The sequence below is a fragment of the Cherax quadricarinatus genome, chromosome 61, assembly GCF_038502225.1.
Source record: "Cherax quadricarinatus isolate ZL_2023a chromosome 61, ASM3850222v1, whole genome shotgun sequence".
NCBI classification, from domain to species: domain Eukaryota; kingdom Metazoa; phylum Arthropoda; class Malacostraca; order Decapoda; family Parastacidae; genus Cherax; species Cherax quadricarinatus.
Window position 1 is genome coordinate 13,321,695 of NC_091352.1, and position 22,856 is coordinate 13,344,550.

General features: G+C 42.8%; 1 long non-coding RNA gene and 9 other non-coding genes across 10 annotated transcripts in view; 4 read left to right on the forward strand and 6 right to left on the reverse strand.

The window, feature by feature from the left end:
- LOC138854506 (uncharacterized) overlaps window positions 1-18,490 on the reverse strand; it is a 55,856-nt gene extending 37,366 nt beyond the window's left edge. Inside the window, exon 1 of the long non-coding RNA XR_011393705.1 lies at window positions 18,289-18,490. This is a non-coding gene — a long non-coding RNA (uncharacterized lncRNA). The remainder of the gene's footprint in view (window positions 1-18,288) is intronic.
- On the reverse strand, window positions 951-1,041 carry TRNAY-GUA (transfer RNA tyrosine (anticodon GUA)). Its single transcript is given in 2 exon segments — window positions 951-986; window positions 1,005-1,041. It is a non-coding gene; the product is annotated as a tRNA-Tyr (tRNA).
- Window positions 1,495-1,585, forward strand: TRNAY-GUA (transfer RNA tyrosine (anticodon GUA)). The gene is given in 2 exon segments: window positions 1,495-1,531; window positions 1,550-1,585. It is a non-coding gene; the product is annotated as a tRNA-Tyr (tRNA).
- On the forward strand, window positions 2,750-2,840 carry TRNAY-GUA (transfer RNA tyrosine (anticodon GUA)). Its single transcript is given in 2 exon segments — window positions 2,750-2,786; window positions 2,805-2,840. It is a non-coding gene; the product is annotated as a tRNA-Tyr (tRNA).
- Window positions 5,098-5,188, forward strand: TRNAY-GUA (transfer RNA tyrosine (anticodon GUA)). Its single transcript is given in 2 exon segments — window positions 5,098-5,134; window positions 5,153-5,188. It is a non-coding gene; the product is annotated as a tRNA-Tyr (tRNA).
- On the reverse strand, window positions 6,158-6,248 carry TRNAY-GUA (transfer RNA tyrosine (anticodon GUA)). Its single transcript is given in 2 exon segments — window positions 6,158-6,193; window positions 6,212-6,248. It is a non-coding gene; the product is annotated as a tRNA-Tyr (tRNA).
- TRNAY-GUA (transfer RNA tyrosine (anticodon GUA)) lies at window positions 6,668-6,758 on the forward strand. The gene is given in 2 exon segments: window positions 6,668-6,704; window positions 6,723-6,758. It is a non-coding gene; the product is annotated as a tRNA-Tyr (tRNA).
- Window positions 8,083-8,173, reverse strand: TRNAY-GUA (transfer RNA tyrosine (anticodon GUA)). The gene is given in 2 exon segments: window positions 8,083-8,118; window positions 8,137-8,173. It is a non-coding gene; the product is annotated as a tRNA-Tyr (tRNA).
- Window positions 9,264-9,354, reverse strand: TRNAY-GUA (transfer RNA tyrosine (anticodon GUA)). The gene is given in 2 exon segments: window positions 9,264-9,299; window positions 9,318-9,354. It is a non-coding gene; the product is annotated as a tRNA-Tyr (tRNA).
- TRNAY-GUA (transfer RNA tyrosine (anticodon GUA)) lies at window positions 12,630-12,720 on the reverse strand. The gene is given in 2 exon segments: window positions 12,630-12,665; window positions 12,684-12,720. It is a non-coding gene; the product is annotated as a tRNA-Tyr (tRNA).
- Window positions 18,491-22,856: the final 4,366 nt, after the last annotated feature.

Below are 22,856 nucleotides of genomic sequence, written 5' to 3' on the forward strand. Positions count from 1 at the left end.
GTCATGAAGTTACAAGCAAAATGGTTTAAACTTATGAAAGTATATTCTAATGAGTGGAAAACTTGTCCTTATTTTGTAAAGAACACTCCAAACACAAAAAAAAAATCTTAAACCTTAAATATTAAAGTTAAAACTTGTTCTTAACATAAAAAAAATGATACTAATAACTTATATAATTTACTTCTATAAATAACAAAAAAGGCACAATACCGTGACTGGAACGATACACAAATAACCCGCACATAGAAGAGAGGAGCTTACGGCGACGTTTCAGTCCGACTTGGACCATTTACAAAGTCACACTGACAAATTCACACTGTGACTTTGTAAATGGTCCAAGTCGGACCGAAACGTCGTCGTAAGCTCCTCTCTTCTATGTGCGGGTTATTTGTGTAAATTTACTTCTAACTTGCAAAATTATACCCATAACTTATACACATCTTAATTCCTGCCAAAGTGTGAATGACCGACACTTGCTAAGCAGTGAATATACAGCGAGGCAGGTTTCTCTCACCGTATATACACCGAGGTCTGTGTATTTGTATCAGCGAATATACAGCGATATGTTTCCCTCAAGATATATACATCGCTCTTAGTGTATAAACCCCTTCAAGGGTGGCCCTAATAATTATAAGTTAGAACGACGTTCAGTCACACTGATTTTTTATTCCCTAGAGGATGAATCCACTACTGAGATGTCTACTAATGTTAATTATTGTTGCTGCCTTGAGTGTAAGAACTTCAGGTACTCTACCCTATAAGGGGGTGCCTTGATGCCTCTCAAGTGCTCTTGATCCAAAAAAATGAAGCTACCCTACCCTTCACTGAGTCGAACCTGATAGCTTTGCGTTTTCCCCAGTTGCAGGATGACCCCCTACGGGTCTACCGCTTCAACACGAATATAATAATTCCTGGAGAGGCACTTATCCTCAGCTGAGGTAAAAAACTCATCCTTCGAACCGGAGTCGAACCAGTGACCTATGGATGTCTGTTTTAAGTACCAACTACAGTCCACCGCTCTACCAACTGAGCTATCGAAGGTGTTATGTGTAGTGAAAGTTGTAACAAACTTCACCTTCATTGCTCTCTTGCTGCCAGACCCTTCAATGGAGGTGTCTAAGTGCTGGTGAAGAGATCTTGATTATGGAATTGGAATTTTTTCCCTTCATTTTTTTTATCAAACCTCCAATGCCTCAATCGCTGTATGACCCTTACGGGTTGAGTGTTTCCTATTAATACTACTTACAAGGATAAATTTATGATATTTTCGCAGTTTATGTATTGCTGACCTGTTGATGGGTCTGGCAGCCATAGTTCCCGAAGCCCATCGGTGATTTCCTGCAGGCATTCCAAAATAAACTTTCAGAGATCGGTTCATCAAGAAATACCTGGAGGAACTTGTCAAAATGGGGTTCAAGATGTGTTCATAGTCATGTAATGACTGAAAGTGCCACCAGATCAATCTTCATATCATCACTTTCACAACACGTAACACCTTCGATAGCTCAGTTGGTAGAGCGGTGGACTGTAGTTGGTACTTGAAGCAGACATCCATAGGTCACTGGTTCGACTCCGGTTCGAAGGATATGTTTTATGGCAGGAGTGAGACCAGAAGAAGAGGACCGTCGGTGAAACTCGTACATCAGGGTCTCAGTACTGCCTCCTCTACAGGGTCTTTGTACTGCCTCCTCTGCAGGGTCTTTGTACTGCCTCCTCTGCATGGTCTTTGTACTGCCTCCTCTGCAGGGTCTTTGTACTGCCTTCTCTGCAGGGCCTTTGTACTGCTTTCTCGGCAGGGTCTCCTCACACACATGCTAGGCAAATGCATCCCGAGACTGGAGTGCAGGTGATACGGTCAGATAAGCTGAAACTGGGTAGGTGAATAGAATAATTCGTGTAGGCTTCACTACTGGTCCATCTTTTAGATAGTGGGAGGAGGCAGGACAATTCATCTTTTGGAATAACAATTCATAATAACATCTCACAGCTTTATATGATATTAATTAAAAATCCCGTTTTATAATACAGGGGACTAAAGCTGGAACCCTGCGCCAACCCACAACCCTCTCCACCTTATTTGACTACGTCTGTCCGCCCACTGCCAAGCTATGGTTGCAGGCACTGTGCCCACACGTGCAGGAAAAGACCCAAAGAAGAGGCCATTCACACTAGTCAAATCAACGGAACTCCACTCTTGGTCTCAAGCAGCGCATTAAGCATACTTCGAACCAGTGACTTATGGATGTCTGTTTAAAGGGCTAACTACAGTTCACTGCTCTACCAACTGAGCTATCGAAGGTGTTACGAGTAGCGAAAGTTGTAACAGTTAAAAGACTTCGCCTTCATTGCTCTATTGCTGCCAGATCCTTCAATGGAGGTGTCTAAGTGCTGGTGAAGAGATCTTGATCCATAGAATTGGAAATTTATTCCTTTTATTTTTTATCAAACTTGATTATCTCCAGTTTCCCAATCGCTGTATGACCCTTACGGGTTGAGTGTTTTCTATTAATAGTACGATATTTTCTCAGTTTATATATTGCTGACCTGTTGATGGGTCTGGCAGCCATAGTTCCCGAAGCCCATCGGTGATTTCCTGCATGCATTCCAAAATAAACTTTCAGAGATCGGTTCATCAAGAAATACCTGGAGGAACTTGTCAAAATGGGGTTCAAAATGTGTTCATAGTCATGTAATGACTGAAAGTGCCACCAGATCAATCTTCATATCATCACTTTCACAACACGTAACACCTTCGATAGCTCAGTTGGTAGAGCGGTGGACTGTAGTTGGTACTTGAAGCAGACATCCATAGGTCACTGGTTCGACTCCGGTTCGAAGGATATGTTTTATGGCAGGAGTGAGACCAGAAGAAGAGGACCGTCGGTGAAACTCGTACATCAGGGTCTCAGTACTGCCTCCTCTACGGGGTCTTTGTACTGCCTCCTCTGCAGGGTCTTTGTACTGCCTCCTCTGCAGGGTCTTTGTACTGCCTCCTCTGCAGGGTCTTTGTACTGCCTCCTCTGCAGGGTCTTTGTACTGCCTCCTCTGCAAGGTCTTTGTACTGCCTCCTCTGCAAGGTCTTTGTACTGCCTACTCTGCATCTTTGTACTGCCTCGGTCTTTGTACTGCCTCCTCTGCAGGGTCTTTGTACTGCCTCCTCTGCAAGGTCTTTGTACTGCCTCTTCTGCAGGGTCTTTGTACTGCCTCCTCTGCAAGGTCTTTGTACTGCCTCCTCTGCAAGGTCTTTGTAGTGCCTCCTCTGCAAGGTCTTTGTACTGCCTCCTCTGCAAGGTCTTTGTACTGCCTCCTCTGCAAGGTCTTTGTACTGCCTCCTCTGCAGGGTCTTTGTACTGCTTCCTCTGCAGGGTCTTTGTACTGCCTAGTCTGCAGGGTCTCCTTAAGCATGCACAAAACAAATGCATCCTGAGATTGGAGTGCAGGTGGATGCGGTCAGAAAAGCTGAGATTGAGTAGGTGAACAGAATAATTCATATAGGCTTCACTATTGGTCCATCTTTTAGAGAGTGAGGGGGAGAATGTGATTCATATTTTGGAATCACAGTTCATAGTAACACGTCACAGCTTTATACGATAGATATTAATTAAATTCCCGTCTTTTAATACTGTGAGCTAAAGCTGGAACCTTACGCCAACCCACAACCCTCTTCAGCTTACCTGACCACGTCTGACCGCCCACTTCCAAGCAGTGGTCGCAAGCACTGTGCCCACACGTGCTGGAGAAGACCCAAAGAAGAGGTCATTCAGACTAGTCAATTCAACGGAATTCCATTCTTGGTCTCACTCAGCGCAGTGGCCTATGGATGTCTGTTTAAAGTGCCAACTACAGTCCACCGCTCTACCAACTGAGCTATAGAAGGTGTTATGTGTAGTGAAAGTGATGATATGAAATATGACTGAAAATATCACCAGAGCAGTCATCATAACTATGAACACATCTTGAACTCTATCTCGATAAGCTCCTCCAGGAAGTTCGTGATCAACCGATCTAGGTTGCGTGTCGGGAGCACCAGCAAACTGGTCAGACAACCAGGGAGTCTTGTGTGAGATCGGAATGTGGGAACGATGATCGCTAGACCCATCATCGGGCAGAAAATTAATTAGCGGTGTAGAGATTATAATATCTGTCTCAGAAAGTAGTAATAATGGTGAAACACTAAACCTGTAAGGGTCATACAGCGCCAGTGGAATGGGAGGTAATGAAGTTTGTTGCAAAGAAGGGATGAAAAAATAAATTCCTTCGATCAATACCCCCCCCCCCACCAGCATCTAGGCGCCTCCCTTGATGGATCGGGCATTACGAGAGTAATGTGATATTGTAGTCGTAGAAGTGACAGATGGATTTTAATATGGACAAGTGTAAGGTTCTAATCCTGGGAAAAGAAAATAACTATGGCACATGAAGTAAATAATGTAGATCATAATCAAAATGAGTCTGGGAAAGGCAGGAGTTTTCGTTAGCAGAAATGCAAAGGTATGAGAGTGCGACAGTGGTCGCAAAAAGTACCAAGAAGTTTAAATAATGGAAGTCCTAAGGTTATACTTCAACTTTATATATAAATATCTTTGGTAAAGCCTCAGTTAAATTATACTGCTCAGTTCTTATCTCCATATTACAGAATGGATATAAATGAGCTCGAAAATATACGGAGAAGGAAAACAAAGCTGACGCCCTCTGTCAGAAATTTTTACTGCAAAGATAGTTCTAAGTTTGCACTCTGGAAAGACGTAGAAATATAGAAGGATATGACTGAAGTGTAGATATAGAAAACCCAAAGCGGCTACGAAACCAAGGTAATACTCGCAGCAATGAATTCATGTTCGACAAATTTAAATTTAGAAAAGATATAGGGAAGCACTGCTTTGGCAATATAGTTGTGGATGAGAGGAACAAACTCCCAGGTAAAGTCAATAAAGCTAAGACATATAGGTAATTTTAAAAATAGGTTGAACAGGTGCACAAGTGAGTGCGGGGTGAGTGTGAGTTAGATCTGCCTAACATGGGCCATTGTCTCCTGTTGTGTTCTCCATTTTTAAGTTCCTATGTTCCCCACTGTTGCAACTTTCACTACACGTAATACCTTTGATAGCTCAGTTGGCAGAGCGGTGGACTGTAGTTGGTACTTAAAACAGACATCCATAGGTCACTGGTTCGACTCCGGTTCGAAGGATTAGTATTTTACCTCAGTTGACTCAGCTGAGGTTACGCGCCTCTATCTGGATTATTATATTCGGTAGGGATCATTCTGTGCCTGGGGGAAAATGGAAAGTTGTCAGGTCTGATCCAAGAAAAAGCAGGGTAGCTCCAATTTCTTGGAAAAAGAGGCACTTCACAAGCATTAATAAAAATGGATATTGGTGGACATCTCAGTAGTGGACTCAGCTTCTAGTGAATAAAAGTCAGTGTCACTGAACCTTGTTCTAACTTTACTTATATATATATATATATATATATATATATATATATATATATATATATATATATATATATATATATATATATATATATATATATATATATATATATATATATATATATATATATATATATATATATATATATATATACATACACACACACACACACACAACACACACACAACACACACACAACACACACACACACACACACACACACACACACACACACACTAAGAGTTTACTTTAATCCGTACTTTAGGGATTAAAAGTATTCTTGACTGGTGGCTAACAGGTGACTTGCAGCCTTAATGACCCTCGTGTTGTTGATAAGCTTAAAAACCATTAGATATCAATCTCGTCGTATATACACTTCACAACAAGTGCGTCTTTCACACCTTGGCCAGAATTAAGAACAATGTTTACAAGTTTGTGGTATAATTTTGCGTTTGCGGAAAGATTCTGCAGTAAAGAGGAGGGCACACAGACCAGACCCATGTTAAGTTAGGTAAGGCTGCCAGGAAACAGGACAAGTGTCTCCTGACTAGAGTCTTAGTCAAATGCTGACCCGCAGCTGGAGCTTTTGGTCATCTGACCGAGACCTTCTACTCGCTTACCTGTCCACCCCTTTAAAAATTATGGTTATGATTTTAACCACTAGATTTTTAACGAGACCCAATGATGGTACTCCACTACTGGCCTCTTGCATCTCCCCAAAAATATCCTTCGAACCGGATTTGAACCAGTGACCTATGGATGTCTGCTTTAAGTACCAACTACAGTCCACCGCTCTACCAACTGAGCTATCGAAGGTGTTACCAGCAGTGAAAGTTGCAACAGTTAAAACAGACTTCATCTGTCGGATAATACACATCATAACTACGTCTTCAAGAGTGATGGACTGATTACACCATCTTTACTGCTTCTGCTGCCTCCTCTGTACTCAACTAAAGAAGCCTACTGTGTAGGCGAAACGTTTCGGAATAAAGATACTTGTCATATATATTTTGCCCAGAAAGTAATATTCATATTGAAGCTCCAAACCCGCAAGGATCATGCACTGCCTGGGGAATATGAGGCAATCAAGCTTTATACAAGGGGAGGGAAGCTCCAATTCCTTAGATCAAGAACTCTCAACAAGCATAAAGGCACCTCCTTCGAAGGGTCTGGCAGCAAGTGAGAAATGAAGGTGAAGTCTGTTTTAACTGTTGCAACTTTCACTACACATAACACCTTCGATAGCTCAGTTGGTAGAGCGGTGGACTGTAGTTGGTACTTAAAACAGACATCCATAGGTCACTGGTTCGACTCCGGTTCGAAGGATGTGTTTTGGGAGATGATGTGAAACTTTGACTTCCGGCCAGGGTGTAATGACACACTTGTTCACATTATTGTTGTTATTACACTCATGGGGCCATGGGAGAATGGTAGGCCATTAAGCTCCTACCATGGAGAGGGAGGACAGATCCAATTCCCTGGACCAAGAGCCTCTCACTGGCATCAAAACACCTTCCTTGAGGAGTTGTGTATATGCAAGGAATCATTTTTTTTGTTATATGCATCGAGGTGTGCATGTGTGTGTACTCACCTAATTGTGGTTGCAGGGGTCGAGACTCAGCTCCTGGCCCCGTGTGTGTGTGTGTGTGTGTGTGTGTGTGTGTGTGTGTGTGTGTGTGTGTGTGTGTGTGTGTGTGTGTGTGTGTGTGTGCGCGCGCGCCCGCATCTTCAGTGTATGTATACATAGTGTATGCATGTATCAGTGTATATACAACGAGGTGGTTTTCAGGGTATATATAACGACGTTTTTCTCAGGGTATATACACCGAGGTGTGTGTGTACATCCATGTATATATAGACCGAGGTGGATCAGTCTATATACATAGTGCATGCATGCATCAATGTATGTATAAAGGCGTTTCTCAGCCTGTATACACCGAGGTATGTGATTTACATAATAACACTGGACAACAACAACAAAATTATTCTATCGAGGTAAAATTGTGAATTTTCAACTAATTCAAAAATACTGATCTCGAATCTTAAATCCGAACTGACTCTATGCATAAGTATTTTTGGTTACAGAAATCGCTTTAAATGCATGAAAGTTTGAGTTTCGAGAATTGCTGACGCTCTGGTGGTAATTAAACAGCGTCTATATATGTAAAGTGTGCAGTCTGCTTGGTACTTTAATAAATATTGACTAAAAAAATTACGTGTTATGCTTTTTTCAAAACGTTGATAATGGTCATGTGTTTTGACTATTGCTGGTGATGATGGTGACAGTTGTGCTACATGCGCATACGTCAGTTGCTACCTATTCTCAGGCTCTGTATTATCACTACGGGTTTAGTGCATTCCCGTCAATATGATAATTACATCAAATCAAAAATGTTACCAGCAGCCTTGAAGTTGAGCAGTTCTGTACTGATCCCAGGGTATACACACTGTGTACAGTATATCTCTTAGTATATACACCGAGAGGTGTACATATAATCAGTTAGTTATGCTTTATGTATATACACTAAGAATTTTGTTCAATATTTTAGGGACCAAATTATTCTTGACATTAGGGTACAGGTGAACTGCGACTGACTCGCCGCGTCCAGTCAATAAACTGTACCAAACTTACTAAAGTAAAAGTTATATATCCTTCGAACCGGAGTCGAACCAGTGACCTATGGATGTCTGTTTTAAGTACCAACTACAGTCCACCGCTCTACCAACTGAGCTATCGAAGGTGTTATGTGTAGTGAAAGTTGCAACAGTTAAAACAGACTTCATTGTAATCGTTCTGCCAGACCCTTCAAGGAGGTGCTTTAAAACGGGTGAAGAGCTCTTAATCCAAGGAAATGAAACTTCTTTTCCCTTCTCTGGGTCAAAAATTATTACTTCCCATTCCCAAAGTTCTTATGACCCTTATGGATTTGGTTTTTCACAATGAATATTGCCTGCTGGGCACAATGTATAATATTTCCATAGTGTACATACTGCTGACCTGGTGATAAGATTAAGATCATAGTTCCCACAGCCCGATCTAGCATCAGATCTTCCCTGATTAACAGTCTTATCAGTTAAGCTGTTGGTGCTCGCTGCACGCATTCCGAAATAAAAAAATAAGCGTTCGCCTCATCAAGATATACTGGGAGGAACTTGTGGGGACACAGGAAGGTTGAAAGTAATGCTTGTAAGAGTCGTGAAACACGACTGAAAGTGTCTTATCACTTTCAGTCACTTTAAAACAGCCATCCATGGCTCACTGATTCCAAGACTATGTTTTATGAAATGCGTGAGACTGACTTCCGGCCTGGGTGTGAGTGACCGACACTTGTTGTTCAGAGTGTATATACACTAGCGAATGTTTCTCAGTCCACAATATACAAATCGACGTGTGCGTATGCGACAGTTATATTACACAGGTACATATACAATGTGTATGTACATCCACCAATGATACATCAAAGTGTATCTCTTAGTGTATATACTCCTTTAGGGCGGCCCTAACATTAATACCAAAAGCTAAAACAATGTTCAGTGACACTGACCTTTTATTCCCTAGAAGCTGAGTCCACTACTGAGATGTCCACCAGTGTCCATGTTTATTGCTGCCCTGAGTGTTAAAACTTCTGGTACTCTATCTATCAACGGAGTGCCTTGATGCTCTTGATCAAAGAAATTAGAGCTACCTTGCCCTTCATTAGATCAAACCTGATAACTTCTCATTTTCACCAGGTGCTGAATGATCCCTTTGGGTTTTCCTCTTTCAAACGAATATAATAATAATCCTAGAGGCGCTTATCCTCAGCTGAGTCAACTGAGGTAAAATACTCATCCTTCGAACCGGAGTCGAACCAGTGACCTATGGATGTCTGTTTTAAGTACCAACTACAGTCCACCGCTCTACCAGCTGAGTTATCGAAGGTGTTAGTTGTAGTGGAATATTATTGGCTTTGGTGAACACAGTTTGCTTAACGTACATAAATGCCGCAACGAAAATTCAAGATAAATACCATCTCGCTAGAACCTTCCGAAATGTATTTTTGCACCGGAAACAAGAAAGTAATGCAGGTAGGCTGTGTGCTGCCTGAGGCAACGTTCGTAGGTAATGCAGGTAGGCTGTGTGTTGCCTGAGGCAACGTTCGTAGGTAATGCAGGTAGGCTGTGTGCTGCCTGAGGCAACGTTCGTAGGTAATGCAGGTAGGCTGTGTGCTGCCTGAGGCAACGTTCGTAGGTAATGCAGGTAGGCTGTGTGTTGCCTGAGGCAACGTTCGTAGGTAATGCAGGTAGGCTGTGTGCTGCCTGAGGCAACGTTCGTAGGTAATGCAGGTAGGCTGTGTGCTGATAAATTAGATACATGTGCAACTCTTGGGTATCTTTATTGAGGAAACGTTTCGCCACACAGTGGCGTCATCAGTCCATACAAAGGAGAAACATGAAGAACAGGAGGAGAATGAGGTAATCAGTCCCTCAGCCTTGAGTCGATGTGGTCAGTCCTCAATAAAGATACCCAAGAGTTGCACATGTGTCTAATTTATCAACGTGTCGGTTCTCTGAACCATTCATCTACAGGCTGTGTGCTGCCTGAGGCAACGTTCGCAAGTAATGCAGGTAGGCTGTGTGTTGCCTGAGGCAAAGTTCGTAAGTAATGCAGGTAGGCTGTGTGCTGCCTGAGGCAAAGTTCGCAGGCAATGCAGGTAGGCTGTGTGTTGCCTGAGGCAACGTTCACCAAATTTAACACCTTTTCTGGTTCTGCTGTTGAAGCTGTAATTTATACCTGGCACCTTCAATAGGTATCTAGAATTTAGTTTGACGAGTACCTCCTCATCTTCTGGGACCAGCTGTCTCCAGGCCTAACCCCATTTCCCGTCCCCATGAGGCTCGGACAGAGACGCTAAGCACCCTGGGTTGCCACAAACCCCGCCCACACTGGGCTCGAAGGGTGTGGCAGCTGCATAGCAGCAGACGAAGTCAGGAGGTACAAGGACAGCAAGCACTAGAGGATCCCTTTGGAGTCACACCCCAGCATTGGGCACTAAGCCCGAGCGATGGGGAAGCTCAATAATGCCTCTTGTGTGTGTTGCTGCTGCTACTAGTACACTTGTCCGTTGCACTCTCTCATACTGGATTTACAAGTAAACAAATACACCCTTATCACTTGCTTCTCCATGATGGTACAATTTGCTTTCGCTAACTTATCTGAAGATGCTTGTTTGAACACGTGAAAATCCTGAGATTTTTCATTTCATTTTCTTACTGTTGAAGTTTACCTTTAATTGTAAGATTTCTCTCACGTACTGAAAAATATGGTTCATTAGAGTTCTGAGACGTCAACGGGTGTTTCTGATCACTGCTGTCTTGAGCATTGAAGTCTCCAGGTTGTCACTTCACGTGAGTTGTTGTGGTAGAGCCATTAAATCACACTGTTATTATTTGGTCTCCTGACCGCTGGTCAGAGTAAGGAGCGTAGAATGGCTCCTCGCAGTGTCGCTGTTATTAAATTTAAGGGAAGCGCTAAACCCGTAGGGGGGTTGTCACGCAGCTCCTGGGGAAAAAGGGGAGGATGGTCTAAAGCAGCGGTTCCCAACCTGTTGTCCGCGGACCCCTGGGGGTCCGTAACGGTAGTACTGGGGGTCCGTGAGCTGTTCAAAATTTCATGAGGCTGCAGTGTAAAATGTGTAATTACTCACGATAAGGCTGATAAAGATAAACTTTCAAAATTTAATTGTATAGTCACGTATGTTTTTTTTTTTCCAGTTGAAAGATGAAAGTGGGAAAACGAGTTTGTTGTTAGTTAATAAAATCGGCCTTGCTGAGTAAACAGACCTTGCGAACTCCTGGGGTACCTGGGAAAATTAATTTAAATAGAAGGGGTCCTTAGTGGTGAAAAGGTTGGGAACCACTGATCTAGGGAAAGAGTGGCTTCCATATCCTGTGGCAGTGGTTCTTCACCAGCATCAAGGTAGACACTGGAAGGGCACGCACATTGTGCTTCTTAAAACATACGAGGTTTATCATATATTGTATGAGATTACCACCATGCTATACTTAACATGTTGGTAATCCCAAATCAGACCGAAACGTCGTCACAAGTTCCTCTCTTTCCTATGTGCGGGTTATATTGTTCGAATCACGGTATTGTGCCTTTTTATTCAGTAATAATATTTTAAAGCCCTCTTCCCTCCAGGATGCCACCCACAACAGTCGGTTAACACCCAGGTACCTATTTACTGTTAGTTGAATAGGGGTAGCAGGTGTTAGAAGACACGTCTGGCAAACTAGGAATAGAACCTGGGTCCTTGTGGTTGTGAGGCGAGGATAAGCATAGCTGTCATGTAAGACAGCTTGTGTACTCACCTAATTGTGGCTTCAGGGGTTGATTCATAGCTCCTGGCCCCGCCTCTTCGCTGGTGGAGTGACCTGGGTGACAAGTGCCGACATGGTTGCAATGTATGAGTGTGAGGTTATGTAGTTTTGGTGTAAGATGCGGTACAGTTGTGTGCTGCAGATTAGGAGGTACAGCCATTTTGTGAGGTGCGGTATATGTGATGTGAAGTGCGGTATATGTGATGTGATGAGGTTGTGAGGTGCAGTGTATGTGATGTGGTGAGGTGCGGTGTATGTGATGTGGTGAGGTGCGGTGTATGTGATGTGGTGAGGTGCGGTGTATGTGATGTGGTGAGGTTGTGAGGTGCAGTGTATGTGATGTGGTGAGGTTGTGAGGTGCAGTGTATGTGATGTGGTGAGGTTGTGAGGAGGTGCGATGTATGTGATGTGAGGCTGTGAGGTGCGATCATTTATGTCAGGTCAAGTTTTACCCATTAATAACTATATAATCAGCGGATCGGGCATTTTACAATATCTACATTTTGTTCACATATACACTAATACCGTGTTTATAAACACACTTTTAAGTATATATATGAACATGGTATATCACCTACAAGCCAGGAATTTAACTCAAAAGCACTAGTAAAACTTGGTTAAGCCACCGATTCTGTTTTACCGGGACTACATAAAGTAACTAATGTTTAAAACGTGATACTGAACACCACACAAAATGAATCTTAAAGAACACAAACGAAATATAATAATTTGAGCCCACGCTGCATGTGAAGCACGCAAGAAGGATGCAAGATGGTTGGAAGAAACTCGTCCCCAGCTGGGTAAATTGGAACACTTAAGTGTACAAAAAAAATATCCTTCGAACCGGATTCGAACCAGTGACCTATGGATGTCTGCTTCAAGTACCAACTACAGTCCACCGCTCTACCAACTGAGCTATCGAAGGTGTTAGCCGTAGTGAAAGTTGCTGCACCTAAAACCTTCCCTAGTCACTGATGAGACCCCCAAATAATATATGTACTCACCAAGTTGTGATTGCAGGGCGGGCTGATACTTGGCTCCTGGTCCCGCCTTCTACACTAACTGGATCAACATCGCTTACTTCTGGCCTCTTGGACCTTGTCATATCTAATCTTGAAGGTATTCGTTGAGTTTGCATCTACTACTGCCCCAGTTAGTTAGTTTAATATGTTTATTATGCACCCCATACCCATCCTGTGGGCGGTAGTCAAAAGGTTACAGAGGTACATAATTGGTCCAGGGACTGGACTCCAAAGTTTTGATAGCTGAGCAAGTTACAGAGGTAATGAACTCACAATTTACAAAGGTAATGAACTCCAGGTAGGTCTAGTCACAATCATGACAAGTTACAAAGGTATTTACAGATTACAGTGGTACGTAATGGGTCCAGGGACTGGGCTCCCAAAGTTGTGATGGCTGAACTAGGTACAAGGTAATGAACTCACAAGTTACAAAGGTAATGAATCCTGTAAGAATCCCCCCCCAAGTCATTCTACGTTTTAACCGCCAAGAGACGCGCGAGTGTGTGTGTGTACTCGCTTAGTTGAGGTTGCAGGGGTCGAGTCCTAGCTCCTGGCCCCGCCTCTTCACTGGTCGCTGTGTGTGTGTGTGTGTGTGTGTGTACTCACCTAGTTGAGGTTGCAGGGGTCGAGTCCAAGCTCCTGTGTGTGTGTGTGTGTGTACTCACCTAGTTGTTGAGGTTGCGGGGGTCGAGTCCGAGCTCCTGGCCCCGCCTCTTCACTGATCGCTACTAGGTCACTCTCCCTGAGCCGTGAGCTTTATCATACCTCTGCTTAAAGCTATGTATGGATCCTGCCTCCACTACATCGCTTCCCAAACTATTCCACTTACTGACTACTCTGTGGCTGAAGAAATACTTCCTAACATCCCTGTGATTCATCTGTGTCTTCAGCTTCCAACTGTGTCCCCTTGTTACTGTGTCCAATCTCTGGAACATCCTGTCTTTGTCCACCTTGTCAATTCCTCTCAGTATTTTGTATGTCGTTATCATGTCCCCCCTATCTCTCCTGTCCTCCAGTGTCGTCAGGTTGATTTCCCTTAACCTCTCCTCGTAGGACATACCTCTTAGCTCTGGGACTAGTCTTGTTGCAAACCTTTGCACTTTCTCTAGTTTCTTCACGTGCTTGGCTAGGTGTGGGTTCCAAACTGGTGCCGCATACTCCAATATGGGCCTAACATACACGGTGTACAGGGTCCTGAATGATTCCTTATTAAGATGTCGGAATGCTGTTCTGAGGTTTGCTAGGCGCCCATATGCTGCAGCAGTTATTTGGTTGATGTGCGCTTCAGGAGATGTGCCTGGTGTTATACTCACCCCAAGATCTTTTTCCTTGAGTGAGGTTTGTAGTCTCTGACCCCCTAGACTGTACTCCGTCTGCGGCCTTCTTTGCCCTTCCCCAATCTTCATGACTTTGCACTTGGTGGGATTGAACTCCAGGAGCCAATTGCTGGACCAGGTCTGCAGCCTGTCCAGATCCCTTTGTAGTTCTGCCTGGTCTTCGATCGAGTGAATTCTTCTCATCAACTTCACGTCATCTGCAAACAGGGACACCTCAGAGTCTATTCCTTCCGTCATGTCGTTCACAAATACCAGAAACAGCACTGGTCCTAGGACTGACCCCTGCGGGACCCCGCTGGTCACAGGTGCCCACTCTGACACCTCGCCACGTACCATGACTCGCTGCTGTCTTCCTGACAAGTATTCCCTGATCCATTGTAGTGCCTTCCCTGTTATCCCTGCTTGGTCCTCCAGTTTTTGCACCAATCTCTTGTGTGGAACTGTGTCAAACGCCTTCTTGCAGTCCAAGAAAATGCAATCCACCCACCCCTCTCTCTCTTGTCTTACTGCTGTCACCATGTCATAGAACTCCAGTAGGTTTGTGACACAGGATTTCCCGTCTCTGAAACCATGTTGGCTGCTGTTGATGAGATCATTCCTTTCTAGGTGTTCCACCACTCTTCTCCTGATAATCTTCTCCATGATTTTGCATACTATACATGTCAGTGACACTGGTCTGTAGTTTAATGCTTCATGTCTGTCTGTGTGTGTGTGTGTGTGTGTGTGTGTGTACTCACCTATTTGCACTCACCTATTTGTGGTTGCAGGGGTCGAGTGTGTGTGTGTGTATGTACTCACCTATTTGTGGTTGCAGGGGTCGAGTCTTAGCTCCTGGCCCCGCCTCTTCACCGGTTGCTACTGGGCCCTCTCTCTCCCCGCTCCATGAGCTTTATCAAACCTCGTCTTAAAACTGTGTATGGTTCCTGCCTCCACTACGTCATTTTCTAGGCTATTCCACTGCCTTACAACTCTATGACTGAAGAAATACTTCCTAATATCTCTCTGACTCATTTGTGTCTTCAACTTCCAATTGTGGCCTCTTGTTTCTGTGTCCCCTCCCTGGAACATCCTGTCTTTGTCCACCTTGTCTATTCCACGCAGTATTTTATATGTCGTTATCATGTCTCCCCTGACCCTCCTGTCCTCCAGTGTCGTCATGCCGATTTCCCTTAATCTTTCTTCATAGGACATTCCCCTTAGCTCTGGAACTAACCTTGTGGCAAACCTTTGTACTTTCTCTAGTTTCTTGACGTGCTTTATCAAGTGCGGGTTCCAAACAGGTGCTGCATACTCCAGTATGGGCCTGACATACACGGTGTACAGTGTCTTGAACGATTCCTTACTAAGGTATCGGAATGCTGTTCTCAGGTTTGCCAGGCGCCCATATGCTGCAGTTAGTTACCATTTTGTCCTAGGCACATGTCGATTAGACACTAGGCCTGTTGTATATACGTACATGTGTGTGTGTGTGAGTGTATGTGTGTATGTGTGTGTGTGTGTTAGTTACCATTTTGTCCTAGGCACATGTCGATTAGACACTAGGCCTGTTGTATATACGTACATGTGTGTGTGTGTGAGTGTATGTGTGTATGTGTGTGTGTGTGTTAGTTACCATTTTGTCCTAGGCACATGTCGATTAGACACTAGGCCTGTTGTATATACGTACATGTGTGTGTGTGTGAGTGTATGTGTGTATGTGTGTGTGTGTGTTAGTTACCATTTTGTCCTAGGCACATGTCGATTAGACACTAGGCCTGTTGTATATGTATGTGTGTGTATGTGAGTGTGTGTGTGTGTGTGTGTGTGTGTGTGTGTGTGTGTGTGTGTGTGTGTGTGTGTGTGTGTGTGTGTGTGTGTGTGTGTGTGTACTCACCTACTCACCTATTTGTGGTTGCAGGGGTCGAGTCTTAGCTCCTGGCCCCGCCTCTTCACCGGTTGCTACTGGGCCCTCTCTCTCCCCGCTCCATGAGCTTTATCAAACCTCGTCTTAAAACTGTGTATGGTTCCTGCCTCCACTACGTCATTTTCTAGGCTATTCCACTGCCTTACAACTCTATGACTGAAGAAATACTTCCTAATATCTCTTTGACTCATTTGTGTCTTCAACTTCCAATTGTGGCCTCTTGTTTCTGTGTCCCCTCCCTGGAACATCCTGTCTTTGTCCACCTTGTCTATTCCATGCAGTATTTTATATGTCGTTATCATGTCTCCCCTGACCCTCCTGTCCTCCAGTGTCGTCAGGCCGATTTCCCTTACTCTTTCTTCATAGGACATTCCCCTTAGCTCTGGAACTAACCTTGTGGCAAACCTTGCAGTGTGTGTGTGTGTGTGTGTGTGTGTGTGTGTGTAATAATTTGAATGCGTAGAGCTTCGGTACAGTATTCTGATAGAGTGAGATAACCAATAAATTATTATTGCAAGTTGATTATTATATTCTCCGCGAAGCACTACAACCGTAGGAGACATATAATGCTGGGGAATGAGATAATCAGGCTTGATCCAGGGATGAAAAGATCTATGAGTACTTGCACGCTGTCAGCTCAGGGCTAGCCACACACTGTCAGCTGCAGTGCACACTGTCAACTGCGCACTGTCTAATGAAAATAACTAACTACTAATTCCACTAATAATTTATGGACTAAACAGATAACCAACTTTACCAAAATAGATAATTTACCCGAAGATTATGCACCTATTATCTTTTGAGAATTATAATACAAATACATGCAACATTAAAAAAAACATTTCAATTATTTCATGAATTATACATAGTGTGAACTATAATCTTATAATAAACCAAAGAGATCGTATAATATTTCTACAATTATATATAATCTGACAATACATAGGAATATCCTACCATTTGCATGTACAAATAATTGTAATTTAACACAGTAATCAATATTGTTGTTATATTCACAGGCAACACTAAACCCGCAAGGGTGATAGATCGAATGGGCAATGCGAGTTAATCCCGTTTGATCCGTGGAAGAGGAGAGTAGCTCCAGTTCTCAGGATCAAGAACCATTCACCAGCATTAGGTTAGGTAAGGTTCGTCAGGAAACAGGACGAGTGTTTCCTGACGCGGGTCTTAATCATATGATGACCCACAGCTGGAGCTTTTAGTCATCTGACCGAGGCCTTCCCCTGGCTTACCGGTCCACTTAATGCTCACCAACACTGTCACCCACTCTGATGAGAGTTATCAATATAAAATTAGCTCTAACTCTCCGGCAGCTTTACTCACCAATCAACATAATTATATATCATGTTTACCTGTCGCAAATTATCCAAATTTAGAAGATAACACTCTAGAAGACGTTTCGGTTCATCCTTAACCATTATCAAAATATGAAAGATAGCGAAAAATCCAGGAGACAGGTCATTAAAAAATACAGTAAGACAACAAAGGACATGACGGCACAGTAATAAATCATATGACAAAACTTCCTGTACAAAAAAGGGTTAATTTATTCTCCCCGAACTATTACAGGCTTACAGTACAATTTATTATCCTACTGGGGAACGGAAAATAATCAGGTTTGATACGAGGAAGGGGAGGATAGATCCGATTCCTTGAATCAAAAGCCCTTTACCATTATCAAAGCAACCCCCTTAAAGGAAGCCGTAACCATATACCCACAAAACTGGTAGCCCGCATCACATACCACCATGCCATATAGATAATAAGACACAAAATATCTGGTTTATACACTAACTACCTAACCGCACACTGAATGCGTTACTAGCCAAACCTAAACTAAATTTGCTCACTCAAAATTGATGATCCAGATCATCTGGCGGCTTCTCCTGATCAGCAACCATTGTGTACTATTCACAAATTTGTATCTTATTAGGAGCTCTGTGACCCACAAAGGTATTAAGCACCCATGCCAGGAAACAGTGCCTTCTCTAGAAAGAACCAGCTCACTAGTTTGATTTGTTTAGGCTGACATCCAAGCATTCTCTCCAGACACCTGACCACCTGAATAGTGATACCATCACTTCTGATGAGATGCGCCAGGGGATCATTTCTCTAATGAGTATTCAAGACACCTGAGCAAGTAAGGAGTGCAGCTTAGTCAATTATCTAATGTAGGAGAGTGTTCAAGAACCCTCTTCAACTCTGCCTACCTCCATCGTCATGGGGTCACGGAGATGTTGCTGATCACTTCTCGGCGCCCACAAGTCCTTGACAATCTGCTCCCACGATTTCTACTTCAGGATACTTGCAGTTTACTGAGAGGTTTCTCCTCCCGATGACTACACTAGTAGTAATGCGTAGCCCCCACGATTTCGCTTCCAATGTAAACTTCCAAGGATGTTGTTGATATTGTTATTGCTGATTAAGGGTCGTAACAACTCCAGGATCCGTACAGACCGTTTCACTGAAGTGCCTGACGGCACCTCACTGTCATTCGAAGCTCCTCTCAAACTTGATTCAAGTTAACTGCCATACAAATTACTTCATTACATAGTCTGCGTATTCGTTTTCGCCCAGCGTAGGAGAATACATTAGTTTCAAACTGTTACGCATAACCGAGCTGAGAGCAAAGTTGACACGTGGTTCTCAGTCTTACAGTAAAATGTGTGGATAAACACGGAGCCTAACAGAAAATAGAATTATGCTCAGTAAAGAGTATAAGCAACAACTGATAAGCTAGGATCATGGAGTCGTGGGTTAACACAAACAGTAGCAAACTTTTGTGACATGAATAACTTATGATAAGACGAGCAAACAAGGGTGACACAGAGGTAAGATGGAAGGAAAATACATTCCTTTCAACCGGTGACCTATGGATGCCAGTTTTGAGTGCCAACTACAGTCCACCGCTCTACCAACTGAGTTATCGAAGGCACGTGTACACGAGTCCAAGTCTAACAGGCAAACATTTGGGTATGAATATACACACCAAAAGGTGTATATATTTTAATGTATATACACCGGAAAATACTGAATGATATTCGTCAGGACAATGTCCTGACCAAGGCCTTAGTTATGTGACGACCCATCTATACTGAGAGTTCACTCTCAGGGATTGAAATGTTCTTAATTAGTGTTGTACAGTGGGAATGCAGCCTGACTGACTCGCGTGCTTTCAAGAGGCTTTAAATCTAAGTACCATGTAAGTTTATTTTGCTTCCTTTATGGATATATGTACAGCTCTCTCTGTGTTGATAACGAAATGGGGTAACTATAAGTTCCCCTTGTTTATTAGAGGCAAAAAGAAAAACTATAAAATCCTAGGTAGGGAAGTTGTTACATGCAGTGAAAGTTGCAGCAACAAAGTCACACGTGTGAAAATTATCCAGCATTGCTACCCAGTTTCATAATAAGAATTTTTTACATGTAATTTTCTGTTTTAAAATTCGTAGATAAATAAATAGCAATCTGCGCTAAGCTAGTTGATAACCATTAAATATGACTATGTAACAGCATAATTTTATTTATTATTTCGTGATACTAAAGAGATTTACACTCATTATAGTTTACATTGTAGATATATTCACAAGACATATATACCTAGAGGATGTATTTCTCTCAATGTATATTACTTTAATCCTTATTTTAGTGGTTAAAATATCCTTGATGGTGGTGAAATGGTTACGAGAATACTTAATAACCCTAGCGTAGTTGACAGACTTTAAACTCCATTAATCAGATATATTCACAGGATATATACACTGAGAGGAATATTTCCCTCAGCTTATATATTCTGAGTGTATTTTAATTCCTACTTCAGGGATTAAAGTTTGTTTAACCGGTGGTAAAAAGGTACGTGCAGCCTTAATGATCCTAGTGCAGCCTTAATGATCCTAGTGCAGCCTTAATGATCCTAGTGCAGCCTTAATGATCCTAGTGCAGCCTTAATGATCCTAGTGCAGCCTTAATGATCCTAGTGCAGCCTTAATGATCCTAGTGCAGCCTTAATGATCCTAGTGCAGCCTTAATGATCCTAGTGCAGCCTTAATGATCCTAGTGCAGCCTTAATGATCCTAGTGCAGCCTTAATGATCCTAGTGCAGCCTTAATGATCCTAGTGCAGCCTTAATGATCCTAGTGTAGCTTTAATGATCCTAGTGCAGCCTTAATGATCCTAGTGCAGCCTTAATGATCCTACCTGGAGACCTGGAGAGAGTTTCGGGGGTCAACGCCCCCGCGGCCCGGTCTGTGACCAGGCCTCCTGGTGGATCAGCGCCTGATCAACCAGGCTGTTGCTGCTGGCTGCACGCAAACCAACGTACGAGCCACAGCCCGGCTGATCAGGAACTGACTTTAGGTGCTTGTCCAGTGCCAGCTTGAAGACTGCCAGGGGTCTGTTGGTAATCCCCCTTATGTGTGCTGGGAGGCAGTTGAACAGTCTCGGGCCCCTGACACTTATTGTATGGTCTCTTAACGTGCTAGTGACACCCCTGCTTTTCATTGGGGGGATGGTGCATCGTCTGCCAAGTCTTTTGCTTTCGTAGTGAGTGATTTTCGTGTGCAAGTTCGGTACTAGTCCCTCTAGGATTTTCCAGGTGTATATAATCATGTATCTCTCCCTCCTGCGTTCCAGGGAATACAGGTTTAGAAACCTCAAGCGCTCCCAGTAATTGAGGTGTTTTATCTCCGTTATGCGCGCCGTGAAAGTTCTCTGTACATTTTCTAGGTCGGCAATTTCACCTGCCTTGAAAGGTGCTGTTAGAGTGCAGCAATATTCCAGCCTAGATAGAACAAGTGACCTGAAGAGTGTCATCATGGGCTTGGCCTCCCTAGTTTTGAAGGTTCTCATTATCCATCCTGTCATTTTTCTAGCAGATGCGATTGATACAGTGTTATGGTCCTTGAAGGTGAGATCCTCCGACATGATCACTCCCAGGTCTTTGACGTTGGTGTTTCGCTCTATTTTGTGGCCAGAATTTGTTTTGTACTCTGATGAAGATTTAATTTCCTCATGTTTACCATATCTGAGTAATTGAAATTTCTAGTGCAGCCTTAATGATCCTAGTGCAACCTTAATGATCCTAGTGCAGCGTTAATGATCCTAGTGCAACCTTAATGATCCTAGTGCAGCCTTAATGATCCTAGTGCAGCTTTAATGATCCTAGTGCAGCCTTAATGATCCTAGTGCAGCCTTAATGATCCTAGTGCATCCTTAATGATCCTAGTGCAGCCTTAAAGATCCTAGTGCAACCTTAATGATCCTAGTGTAGCCTTAATGATCCAAGTGCAGCCTTAATGATCCTAGTGCAGCCTTAATTATCCTAGTACAGCTTTTATGATCCTAGTGCAGCCTTAATGATCCTAGTGCAGCCTTAATGATCCTAGTGCAGCCTTAATGATCCTAGTGCAGCCTTAATTATTATTATTATAATCAAAAAGAAGCGCTAAGCCACAAGGACTATACAGCATGCAGCCTTAATGATCCTAGTGCAGCCTTAATGATCCTAGTGCAACCTTAATGATCCTAGTGCAGCGTTAATGATCCTAGTGCAACCTTAATGATCCTAGTGCAGCCTTAATGATCCTAGTGCAGCTTTAATGATCCTAGTGCAGCCTTAATGATCCTAGTGCAACCTTAATGATCCTAGTGCAGCCTTAATGATCCTAGTGCAGCTTTAATGATCCTAGTGCAACCTTAATGGCCCTAGCTACAACGGCTTCTGCTATATAAGTCCTTCAGTGTATTATACATGTCTCAACATGGTCATAGTCCGGTTCCAAACACGTTTCCGGTAACTAAGAGGAAAACGTTCAAGACGTTTCCATAATAAAGGTGTTTATAAATTATCTTGGTTATCATTTCATTCGTTTAGTTGTTCAAACTGTAAATAATTAGCACAAGTTAGATAAATTTACCCAATTGGAAAGCTTTTTATGGTTATAATAAACAATCCACTGGTCTGATTTCTCAAATGTTATTATTGCACGAGTGTAGACAAAAAAAAATCACTATGGACAACATTTATATTATTATTATTATAATCAAAAAGAAGCGCTAAGCCACAAGGACTATACAGCTATGGACAACATTTATAGACAGGTAAGTTAACAATATTTGTTTTGTTTACACTGATGCTTCCTTTGTAAATTGTGAGTTCATTACCTCTGTAACTTGCTCAGCTATCAAAACTTTGGAGTCCAGTCCCTGGACCAATTATGTACCTCTGTAATCTTTTGACTACCGCCCACAGGATGGGTATGGGGTGCATAATAAACATATTAAACTAACTGATGCTTCCTGGTGAAGAAACAAGTGTGCAAACTACACTTGAAGTCTGGCTCAATATTACGTATTTTTATATATAAAGTCCGTTAAAAGAGCTGCCCCTCCGTTGCTTAAATTAAATCTGAGTGCGTCCCATGTCCCAGGAGCTGCATGCTATGGGTTTAGCATTTCCCTATAAATATAATAATAATAGCGTAATTTATATAAAATCAACTCAGCCCTGCTGAAAGTCATCCTAAAGCCGCCGTAGCCACTGAAGTTATAATAGTGAAGTATTTGTTGCTGTCCTCAGTCTCCTGAAGTTGTCCTTCTCACACTGGTATGTTAACCTGTACTGTGTAACTATGACAGGAAAACAGAAACATGAATTGTAGTACCGAGTAGATGCATTACAGGCCATTACAATGTACACGTCGGGGATTTCATAGATTAAGCAGCCATGAATATGTATGCAAGTTCTGTTAGTTGAGCTATCATATGCAGAAACTGTATT